The sequence below is a fragment of the Triticum dicoccoides genome, chromosome 7B (genome assembly GCF_002162155.2).
Source record: "Triticum dicoccoides isolate Atlit2015 ecotype Zavitan chromosome 7B, WEW_v2.0, whole genome shotgun sequence".
In the NCBI taxonomy this organism is placed as follows: Eukaryota; Viridiplantae; Streptophyta; class Magnoliopsida; order Poales; family Poaceae; genus Triticum; species Triticum dicoccoides.
In genome coordinates, this window is record NC_041393.1 from 155621699 (window position 1) to 155634447 (window position 12749).

Genomic DNA, 12749 nt, shown 5'->3' on the forward strand with positions numbered 1-12749 from the left:
CGAAATAAAATCAAGCTACCAAAGCCAGCAACCCCTCTTCCGAGCTCTATGAGCCCGCGAAGGGTAAACATAGAAAGACATGACTTTGGCCACGTATGTGAGAAGATGTGATATTAATATTCACAGCCTTGTTCATACCTCCATATTGGAGGAGGGAAAGTACATAATGTGATTGCACTATATAGGTAAGTGACACCTTCTTCATCTTTGGAGTTTTATGTTTCAAAATTAGATGTATTTTAGCTATGAAGTAATAGTAGCCATTTCCTGCAGAAATAATAAACTAATGATTGCATAGACATGCAAGATGAAACCAGTAAAATCTTAGCACTATATAATCTCATTAATTAACACAAAAATATCAAGTTGCCAAATATTTTCAGAAATAAAGCAATCCAGCAGAAGAGACGTTGCAGGGAGGTGTTCATATTGATTGATAGCACTCCATATGCTCTCAACGGTAAATGAGAGAGTAGAATTGGAAAAAGTTAATGAGAAGTTTGATGACATCTCTATTCTTGGATGTTGCACATGTATATGTTGACCACGTAGTCATATCTGGTAAGAGAGATTCAATTTTGTACCCCTATATACTGCAAAGATTTGATATGAATGTTAATAAAAAAATATGGAGAATATTAGAATGTAGATATGGAAATCCCCTATGTAGCAAGTGACAAATATGTATGTGTCAAATTTATTGTTCTCTTGTTTAGTACAGGAAGTACAAGTGCAGACCTGCAAAGTGAGAGCTGGAACCTAACCAATAGGGACGTCATGTATACCATGTTGTCGCCAATAAACGATCACCCAAGCTTCTTGGTTTATCTTTTTCCGTCACAAGGTCCATGTAATCACCTGTTAGACGAACACTTTAGTAGACCAAGAAATGAGTTCACATCTTGATAGTTAAACATCACTTCATGATCATCCATTCACTATTTAGATTTTAAAAGATATATCAATATTCTGCTACAACAACTGAATTGGCATAAGCGCCGTAAAATCAGGATACTGCGGCAGCCGACAGTTCGAGATTGGCTAACCATTATCAAAATTTGCAAATACATAATTTCCAAGTTTGAATAAGGGAACATATTATTCACTAAACCAGGAACAGATGTTTTGTAATAATTTTACAATAACAGTAGAAACCCTGCACCAAAGAAACTAGTCCGATGCATCGAGATACACAATTCTGATGTACTTGCTCGCTACGTCTTGAGCTTGCATTGGTTTTCCTTGAAGAGGAAAGGGTGATGCAGCAATAGTAGCGTAAGTATTTTTCCCTCCATTTTTTAGAACCAAGGTATCAATCCAGTAGGAGGCTCCTCAAAAGTCCCACGCACCTACACAAATAAACAAAGAACTTGCAACCAACGCAATAAAGGGGTTGTCAATCCCTTCACGACCACTTGCGAAAGTGAGATCTAATAGAGATAGTATGATAATATATTTTTGGTATTTTATAATATAGATGCAAAAAGTAAAGATGCAAATAAAAGTAGATTGGAAGCAAATATGATAAGAGATAAACCCGGGGCCATAGGTTTCACTAGAGGCTTCTCTCAAGATAGCATAAGTATTACGGTGGGTGAACAAATTACTGTCGAGCAATTGATGGAAAAGCGAATAATTATGAGATTATCTAGGCATGATCATGTATATAGGCATCACGTCCGCAACAAGTAGACCGACTCCTGCCTACATCTACTACTATTACTCCACACATCGACTGACTCCTGCCTGCATCTAGAGTATTAAGTTCATAAGAACAGAGTAACGCATTAAGCAAGATGACATGATGTAGAGGGATAAACTCATGCAATATGATATAAACCCCATCTTTTTATCCTCGATGGCAACAATACAATACGTGCCTTGCAACCCTTTCTGTCACTAGGTAAGGACATCGCAAGATTGAATCCAAAGCTAAGCACTTCTCCCATGGCAAGAAAGATCAATCAAGAAGGCCAAACCAAACTGATAATTCGAAGAGACTTGCAAAGATAACTCAATCATACATAAAAGAATACAAAGGAGATTCAAATATTTCTCATAGATAAACTTGATCATAAACCCACTGTCGGTGTCAAAACCGGCGGATCTTGGGTAGGGGGTCCCGAACTGTGTGTCTAGGCGGATGGTAACAGGAGACAAGGGACACGATGTTTTTACCTAGGTTCGGGCCCTCTCGGTGGAGGTAAAACCCTACTCCTGCTTGATTAATATTGATGATATGGGTAGTACAAGAGTTGATCTACCACGAGATCAAAGAGGCTGAAGCCTAGAAGCTAGCGTATGGTATGATTGTTGTTCGTCCTACGGACTAAAACTCTCCGGTTTATATAGACACTTGAGAGGGCTAGGGTTACACAGAGTCGGTTACAATGGAAGGAGATCTTCATATCGTTTCACCAAGCTTGCCTTCCACGCCAAGGAAAGTCCCTATCCGGACACGGGACGAAGTCTTCAATCTTGTATCTTCATAGTCCGGGAGTCCGGCCAAAGGTCATAGTCCGGCCATTCGGACACCCCCTAATCCAGGACTCCCTCAGTAGCCCCTGAACTAGGCTTCAAAGATGACGAGTCCGACACGCAAATTGTCTTCGGCATTGCAAGGCGGGTTCCTCCTCCGAATACTTCATAGAAGATGTTGAACACAAGGATAGTGTCCGGCTCTGCAAAAATAAGTTCCACATACCACCGTAGAGAGAATAACTTCCGCACAAATCTAATCTGCTGACGTATTCCGAGGCGTGACATCATGCCACAGTCAAGCCTTTATTCGAATCATTTTACTGTTCCACCTCAGCGTGTTTAGAGAGGCGGTTTCCTTGGCACGTCTTGTCGAAGCAGAAATCGTGTCCCCTTATTCCGGGATTCTCATCAATACGGGCGTGGGTAACCCAACCGCGCCATTAACCGTGGCGCTTGGGGGATAAGCGAGTTTTATTAGGCCGGTGGGGGCTCGTAGTTTCGGCCGCCCATATAAGGGGATAAGATTCCACCCTTTCCATTTACGCCTTCTTCCTCCTTTGCCTATCCGTCCCTGCGCACTCGAGCTCCAGCGCCCAAGCCCGCACATCTTGCCTCGACCTTCTCCAACCATGTCCGGAGCGGGAGGCAAGTGGATGGCCTCCTCCATCACGGAGGGGCACATCAAAAGGTTGCGGAAAGCCAGATACCTGCACAACGACATTGCACACCGGCTTCCAAACGAGGGGCAGCTCATCCCCACCCCTAGGCCCCATGAGAGGGTTGTATTTCTTCCCCATTTCCTCCACGGACTGGGCTTTCCTCTCCACCCGTTCGTCCGGGGTCTCATGTTCTACTACGGCCTGGACTTCCACGATCTGGCCCCGAACTTCATCCTCAACATCTCGGCGTTTATTGTCGTGTGCGAGGCCTTCCTCCGAATCCAACCCCACTTTGGCCTATGGCTGAAGATTTTCAGCGTCAAGCCGAAGGTCGTGGGCCGACGCCAAGCGGAGTGCGGAGGCACCATGGTGGGCAAGATAGCCAACGTTACATGGCTCGAGGGCGCCTTCGTAGAGACCATCAAAGGGTGGCAATCGGGGTGGTTCTATATCACCGAGCCGCGTGACCCTAAATGGGCAACGGCCCCCGAATTCCGATCTGGCATCCCCACACGGCTCACATCTTGGAAAGAAACGGGCCTGTGATGGGGTAATTCGGCAGAAGTGACCGGACTTCAAACCTGCATCAAGGACCTGATCGTCAGGAAGGTTAAACTTGTCACCATGGTCCAGGTCATGCTCTTCCGCTGGATTCTCCCGTGTCAACGACGGGCTTTCAATTTGTGGGAGTTCGACCCGGCCCACCACCAGACTCTGTCCCGGCTCTTCGACACAAAGCACGAGGATGCCTGGAAGGTGCTATTCAAGAGCTCTGAGGTCTCGCCTCCCGTCACCGAGGATCGCGGATTCTGTGCCAAGCGCCAAGCCAGCGCGGTGAGCTTAATTTTCCCATTTTGGGGTATTTTGTTTCACATAGTTTAACTCTATGCGGGATCTAAACTCCCTTACCTTTGACAGGACTGGCTAAAGAAGTTCGGGCAGGTCAACTATCCGGCTCCTTTGCCTGAAGACCCAGCGGATGCTCGTCTAACCAAGCTACTGGTTCCGGCACCTCACGTGGTGCCGGAGAAGAAGGCCAAGAAGAAGACCACGGGGACTCGAAAGAGCTCCCGGCGCCTGGTGGTGTCGGATTCATCGCCTGACAGCCCCAAAGCCCCCTCCGCCTCTGAATACGAGGAGGAGGAGGAAGAAGAAGCCTCTTCCCCCCAACGGGGGAAGGAAAGAAAAGGAAGGCCGCCCCAACTGGGGAGGCCGGAGGGTCCAAGAAGGGGAAAACCCTTCTGCCGGACTACGCCTCCGATGCCGAAGACGGCGAGGAGGAATGGCCATCCAGGGTCAAGCCCCTGGCAAAATCGTAAGTGTCCGGTTACCCGAATGACTTATGGCGCTCCTCTAGTATTCGATAATTTCTAACGCAGAATTTAATTATGCAGTCCGCCCAGAGCTCAGCTCGGCGATTCGTCGAGCGGCTCCCTGAATTCGTCGGATGTGAACAACGCTTCACTTCCGACGGCCTCCTCCCCTCTCCCTGTGGACGACGCCGAGGTGGGGTCCCGAAGGGGACCGAACCAGGAGGAGGTGGTCCTGGAGGCGCCTCAAGGCGACCTCCCGGACTCCAGGCCCAAAGGGGGTAAAGCCCCAGAGGGATCTAAGTCCGGCCCCGGGCCGGACACTGCTCTAGAACCATCAACGGTTCCAGAGTCCGACAGGCGGCGCCTTCATAAGAAGGGCAAGCCTACGACGCCGGTGACCTCCATCCACCCGGAGGCGCCAGACAATTTGCAGGAGGTGCTTAACGGCACCTCCATCGACGAGGAACACCACATTGTTATGAGTGCGGTGATTCAAAAGGTTCAGTCCGTGAAGAGCGGGCTGATAGAAGCATGTACAATTCTGTTAACAGGCTTTGAGGTTTGTGTTCGAAACATATAAAAATGTTTACCGCATAGACAGTAGCCCCTGATGCTCGGTTCGGCATTCGGAAAGAAAAGCCAAGCTGAAGATCTAAAAAGATATACGCAGGAGTATAAATGTGTCAATATGGGAACGCAGGCTGCGCTGCTGACCTCTGCCGCACTGACTACGGAGGTCAATGTATTGAAGGAGAGCCTCGATCGGTCCGAGAATGAGCTCAGCCGTGCCAAGAAGCAGCTTGAGGACAAGGAGGGTATGTAGTACCGCATGTAAATGTATATAGAAATACTTGGTTGCAAATAATGATAGGACCAACGTAAATGTTGCAGGGGCCACGACGGAGGTGGTGACCCTGAAGGAAGCGGTCTCCAAGGCCGAAAATAGTGCGGCCTTGGAGCGCACCGGGCGAGAGAAGCAGGAGGCGCGGGTGGCGGAGGTGCAGTAAGAGCTCCAGGATCTCGTGGAAAAACACGAGAGTTTGGAGCGTGACTCGAAGACTCGAGAGTCCGAGCTCGCCTTGGCTCTTGAGAGTGCCAAAACCGCTAAGGCCGAAGCCCAGAAGGCCCTCCAGGAGATTGAAGCGATGAACAATATAGCGGCGGGTAAGGCATTCTTTATGCAAAGCAAGAATATAAAAGTAAATTATTTGTTACTTACCCGGATCCGGAGCTCTCCAGGAGCGTTCGTCGATCTGCCCCGTAGTGTGTCTGATGCTGCCGCGTTCTACCGAGCCGAGGAGGGGAGTTCGACGGAAAAGGTGTTCTGGTCTCAGTATGCTGAGGCCGAACATCCGGTGCCCCTGAGCGACCAGCTGAAGCAGCTGGTCGAACTCCACAAGGTGGACGAACAGGCCATGAGGGGCCTCATAGTTCGACTGTGGCCTGGAGAGGCCATGCCTGGGAGCTACTTCGGTCTGGTGCGGCGGCTGGTGGACGCGTGTTCATGGATTGAAGTCATCAAGCGCTCCGTCTGTATTGAAGGTGCCCGTCGGGCCCTTGCCCGTGCTAAAGTGCACTGGGGCAAGCTGGACGCGGAGAAGCTTTTGACGGACGCGCCACCACCGGGCAAGGAGTATCGCACGCCCGAGATGTATTATAAGGGCGTCCTGAAGGGTGCCCGCCTTATAGCGGATGAGTGCTCCAAAGATGTAATTTTTGAGTAGACTCATATGTTGTTATCCTGTGCGCTGAAAACTTTGTTCATATGCGCTAAGCAACACTTGTTAATTTAAAATATTACCTTCTGTGCTGCCGTTTATCAAATCTGAGAGATGCAAGTCGTCGGCTTCTACCCCCATGCCACGAGTGCTGGGGTGTTCGGGATAAACCTGAGCGCTCTTGTTCCCATTTTTGGGTCCATCTAGGGAGGCGCTCAGCACAACGAACAAGGCCATCAGACTTATAATGCTTTATCACTCTCACTTAGCCATAGAATTCTATAATTTTAAATTTCGGTGAAGCCCCTAGTATTCGGAAGACCGAGTTCGGGGCGCTATCCACAACTTGGCCAGATAAATCCGGCTCCTCGCTCTAAGCGGCATAAGTCTTTAAGGACTCGAAAAACCTCGCGAACAGCGACCGGTCTCTCGCACTATCATGACGGTCAGTTTTAGCTTTCTCTACTGAGGTGTTAACCCAGCTCAACTAGGGCACAATCGCAGTAGTTCTCCCAGCGCTACCTTAGCCAACATTGCGGAACGTAAGGTACCAAAACATGGGAGCCGGGCAAACCCAACTATTGACCCAGGACATGATTCGGAGCCGATGCATATAGTGCTATAAGTTCGGGGTGCCGCACTCATGAGAGTGTTCGGTCTTCTCACACCATATTATGGGGTGCTTAAGCCCCTGGTGTATTGGCCGTACCAAAGTGTACGGTTGCATAATGTCATGACTGGACATATTTGTATAAAAATAGATGAATACAATAATATATAAGAGCTATGTATTGTTTATTAAAAAGGGCTGCTATGAAAGCAGAACGATACAAATAGTGCGATAAGCAAGGGATGGGATTATTTGACATTTCCCCCTCCAGGGGCAAGCTGCGGGTCTTTAAGTAAAAACAGGTATTGAACTTGTTATAGAGACCACCTGGACATTCGATGCAACTTGTTCTCGCCCTGGCTGTTGCATCATGTGTTCGGTGAGTGTATTGCCGGACAGGCCTTCCGGATAATTGGGTCCTGAAAGTATATAAAAAAAAGAAATCGGCGGAATAGGGAGCCCCTAAGTGCGGTTGAGCCGCATTCTGGGCGTGCCGTAGTTGTGCCCCTCCCCTTATGCCCATGGTATTTTCAAAGCGTAATTATGTACGCGTGGTACTGATAGCACCATCTGGCGAGGGTTGGGGTTGGGGCCGCACTGCTATGCTTGCTTGGATTGTACCAGCCTTCGCTGTTGTAGGTTGCTTCGGGCGCGCTTGACGTTGTCCGAACGTTTAACACCCGGATTGGAGAGTTGCCTTGAGAGGCTGTTCTGTACTTCCGCCGCCAGGGCCGCTGTGTGCTCCTCCGTTCGGAGAGAGCGTTTGGTGTTTCCATTTACCGTGATGACTCCGCGAGGGCCTGGCATCTTGAGCTTGAGATATGCGTAGTGCGGCACCGCATTGAATTTTGCAAATGCGGTTCGTTCGAGCAGGGCGTGATAGCCACTGCAGAATGGGGCTATGTCGAAGATTAACTCCTCGCTTGGGAAATTATCCGGGGATCCGAAGACCACTTCGAGTGTAACTGAGCCTGTACTGCTGGCTTCTACACCTGGTATGACACCTTTAAAGGTTGTATTTGTGGGTTTAATCCTCGAGGGATCTATACCCATTTTTCGCATTGTATCCTGATAAAGCAGGTTCAGGCTGCTGCCGCCGTCCATGAGGACTCTAGTGAGGTGAAATCCGTCAATGATTGGGTCTAGGACCAATGCAGCGAATCCGCCATGACGGATGCTAGTGGGGTGGTCCCTTCGATCAAAGGTGATCGGGCAGGAGGACCATGGGTTGAACTTTGGGGCGACTGGCTCCAACGCATAGACGTCCTTGATAGCACGCTTCCGCTCCCTTTTGGGGATGTGGGTTGCGTATATCATGTTCATCGTCTGCACTTGCGGGGGGAAGCCCTTCTGTCCTCTGTTGTTTGGCGGCCGGGGCTCCTCCTCGTCATCGCTACGCAGCCCCTTGTCTTTGGTTTCGGGACTTAACTTGCTTGCCTGCTTGAACACCCAACAATCCCTGTTGGTGTGGTTGGCAAGTTGTTTGGGGGTGCCGTGTATCTGGCATGAGCGATCAAGTATCCGGTCTAAGTTGGATGGGCCCGGAGGGTTTCTTTTGAATGGCTTCTTCCGCTGACCGGGTTTAGAGCCTCTGAATCCGGCATTGACTGCCGTATCCTCGGTATTGTCGCCATTAATGCGGTGCTTGTGCTTGTTACGACGTGACCTGCCATTGTTGTCTTTGGTATCCGAATTGCCAGGGCTCTTGGTTATGTTATTGCTACGAGCTAGCCAGCTGTCTTCGCCCGCGCAAAAGCGGGTCATGAGTGTCGTGAGGGCTGCATAGATTTCGGCTTTTCCTGTCCTAGTTGCCGGGCAAGCCATTCGTCTCGGATGTTGTGCCTGAAGGCTGCAAGGGCCTCGGCGTCCGGACAGTCGACTATTTGATTTTTCTTGGTTAGGAACCGTGTACAGAATTGTCTGGCTGATTCCTCTGGCTGCTGGATTATGTGGCTTATGTCATCGGCGTCTGGTGGTCGCACATAAGTGCCCTGGAAGTTATCTAGGAATGCGGATTCCAGGTCCTCCCAGCAACTAATTGACTCTGCTGGCAGGCTGTTAAGCCAATGTCGAGCTGGTCCTTTAAGCTTAAGCAGGAGGTATTTGATGGCGTGTAGATCATCACCATGGGCCATGTGGATATGAAGGAGATAATCCTCGATCCATACCGCGGGATCAGTTGTGCCATCGTATGATTCGATGTTTACGGGTTTAAAACCCTCGGGGATCTGATGATCCATTACTTCGTCTGTGAAGCATAGTGGGTGTGCGGCGCCCCTGTACTGGGCTATATCGCGACGTAGCTCGGATGAGCTTTGTCTGTTGTATTCGGCCTGGCCGTATTTATCATATCCGGCGTGACGGTAATCGTCCCGTGATGTGGGGTGCCCACGTGATCCGTAGATCGATCTTGTTTGCCTTGCCTTATCCTCCAGTATGTCTCGCAGGTCTGTTGCGTTTCCCCGTGCTCTGGTATTTTAGAGCGGTGCCGGGGTGCGGCTTGGATTGAGGGCCGAAAGGCCTCTCTGTCGCGGCCACGGGGTGGCCGATCGGGCGCATCGTACGCTGGTGATGTAGGTTTAGTTGCTTCCTCCTCTAGTTGGGGTAGCAGCCTGCGCTTTGGGTAACTCTTGGAGGGGCGTTCGAGTTTATACTCTTCGGCCGCCAGGACTTCGGTCCATCTGTCGGCTAGCAGGTCTTGGTTAGCTCTAAGCTGTTGCTATTTTTTCTTGAGGTTGCCTGCCGTGGCCATAAGCCTGCGTTTGAAACGCTCTTGTTCGACGGGATCCTCTGGCACGACGAATTTGTCGTCGTCGAGGCTTGCCTCATCTTCGGAGGGAGGCATATAATTGTCGTCCTCGACCTCTGTGCCTGCCGCTCTCTCATGAGGGCTGGCTCCTTCGTCCTCCCGCGCTGAATCCTGCTGGAGGGGGTTGTCTTCGGCACTGTCCGGGGTGTTGACATCTCCGGTGCCGGATTCGCCGTTCTTGCTTTGGCGGGATTTAAAGTGGCGCCGCTGACGTCGGCGCTTGGGTTGCTTCTTGGAGGGGTCATCCTCCGCTTTTTCATCGCCATCCCCTGCTTTGGGGGTGTCCATCATGTATATGTCATATGACGAGGTGGCCTTCCAGTGCCCTATAGGTTCTGGTTCTTGGTCGTCTCCTGCATCAGCGTCCATACCGTCGATGTCTTCGGAGTCAAAGTCGAGCATGTCGGTTAGATCGTCGACAGTGGCTACAAAGTGGGTGGTGGGTGGGCTTCGAATTTCCTCGTCGTCCGCATCCCAACCCTGCTGACCATAGTCCGGCCAGGGCTCTCCTGACAAAGAGAGAGACTTTAGTGAATCTAGGATACCGCCAAAGGGCGAGTGCTGAAAGACGTCCGCGGCGGTGAACTCCATGATCGGAGCCCAATCGGGTTCGATTGGAAGGGGTGCAGAATATTCAGAGTCCGGAACGGAGTCCGGCACCTTGGAGTCACGGGCCTTGCAAAGGACTAGGCTGGTATTCTGCTCTATCGCCGTAGAGATTGCGGCTCCTGGGGCGGCGTCCAACCGTCCGTCCCTGACTAGCACAGTCGGCTCCGAGCTAATGGTCGGAGCGGACACCTGAGCGGCGCTCTAGGAGCTGTCCGGCGGCAGAGCTAGATCATGCCCATCGAGACAGTGCGGCACGCTCGGCCATGGCTCGAATCCATCGAAGATCAAGTCCCCGCAGATGTCAGCCGTGTAGTTTAAACTTCCAAACCTGACCTGATGGCCAGGGCGTAGCTTCCGATCTGCTCCAGATGGCCAAACGAGTTGGCCCGCAGTGCGAGCCGCCGAATACGAATAGCTGTCCGGGGAGAAAAGTCTCACCCTGGACCGCGTCGTGGTTGACGATCGAAGAAGCCATCGGGCCTAAAGGTGACGACACAGAGGAACTCTCAATGAAAGCACCAATGTCGGTGTCAAAACCGGCGGATCTCGGGTAGGGGGTCCCGAACTGTGCATCTAGGCGGATGGTAACAGGAGACAAGGGACACGATGTTTTTACCCAGGTTCGGGCCCTCTCGGTGGAGGTAAAACCCTACTCCTGCTTGATTAATATTGATGATATGGGTAGTACAAGAGTTGATCTACCACGAGATCAGAGAGGCTAAACCCTAGAAGCTAGCCTATGGTATGATTGTTGTTCGTCCTACAGACTAAAACTCTCCGGTTTATATAGACACCGGAGAGGGCTAGGGTTACACAGAGTCGGTTACAATGGGAGGAGATCTTCATATCGTATCGCCAAGCTTGCCTTCCACGCCAAGGAAAGTCCCTATCCGGACACGGGACGAAGTCTTCAATCTTGTATCTTCATAGTCCGGGAGTCCGGCCAAAGGTCATAGTCCGGCCATCCGGACACCCCCTAATCCAGGACTCCCTCACCCACAATTCATCGGATCTCGACAAACACACCGCAAAAAGAGTTTACATCAAATAGATCTCCACAAGAGAGGGGGAGAACACTGTATTGAGATCCAAAAAGAGAGAAGAAGCCATCTAGCTAATAACTATGGACCCGAAGGTCTGTGGTAAACTACTCACAAGTCATCGGAGGGGCTATGGTGTTGATGTAGAAGCCCTCCGTGGTTGATTCCCCCTCCAGCAGAGCGCCGGCAAAGGCTCCAAGATGGGATCTTGCGGATACAGAAGGTTACGGCGGTGGAAATTGTGTTTCGTTGGCTCCCTGGATGTTTTCGGGGTACGTAGGCTTATATAGGAGGAAGAAGTACGTCCGTGGCCGCCTGAGGGGCCCATGAGATAGGGGGCACGCCCTATAGGGGGGGCGCCCTACCATCTCGTGGCCGCCTCAGCTACTTCTTGACTTGCACTCCAAGTCCTCTGTATCATGTTCGTTCCAAAAATCACGCTCCCGAAGGTTTCATTCCGTTTGGACACCGTTTGATATTCCTTTTCTTTGAAATACTGAAATAGGCAAAAAAACATTAATACCGGCTGGGCCTCCGGTTAGTAGGTTAGTCCCAAAAATGATATAAATGTGTAAAATAAAGCCCATAAACATCCAAAAGGGGTAATATAATAGCATGGAACAATAAAAAATTATAGATACGTTGGAGACGTATCAAGCATCCCCAAGCTTAATTCCTGCTCGTCCTCGAGTAGGTAAATGATAAAAATGGAATTTTTGATGTGGAATGCTACCTAGCATAATTCTCAATGTAATTTTATTTATTGTGGCATGAATGTTCAGATCCAAATGATACAAAATAAAAGTTCATATTAACATGAAAATGGTGATACTTCAAGCATACTAATCAAAGTAATCATGTCTTCTCAAAATAACATGGCCAAAGAAAGTTATCCCTACAAAATCATATAGTCTTGCTGTTGCTCTATCTTCATCACACAAAGTATTTAATCATGCACAACCCCGATGACAAGCCAAGCAATTGTTTCATACTTTAATAATCTCAAACTCTTTCAACCACTGCAAAAAAAAGACACATCCGTGACATTTTGGGCTGAACAATTTTTTTTTCTGTCATACATATGACACTTCTATGACGATAATTGTGACAAAACCCGGTATCATCATAGATGTGGTGGGCTCCTACTTCTATGACAAAAAATCATGACAGAAAATGGGCTTTTCGTCCTGGGCGGGCCGGATACCCAGCTGCATGACATTCTTTGGGCCGTCCATGACGGAAAAAACCGTGGTAAAAGCGAGGGGGAGGAAAATTTCAGGGAGTTCCCGGTTACGGTGGGAGGTCGGGGGCCGAGCGATGCGTGTTTCTCTCATACACGTACGTGCGTGTGTGCGAGGTGTTGGCTCTAACTGAACCCGAGTGAGGCGTTGGGCTCTAACTGAACCCGAGTGATTGCACTGCAGGCTACACGTTACTGAACCCGAGCGATCGATCGATGGCTGTTAACTGAACCCAATCCAGCGATTCCTTCGCTATTGCTGCTAACTGA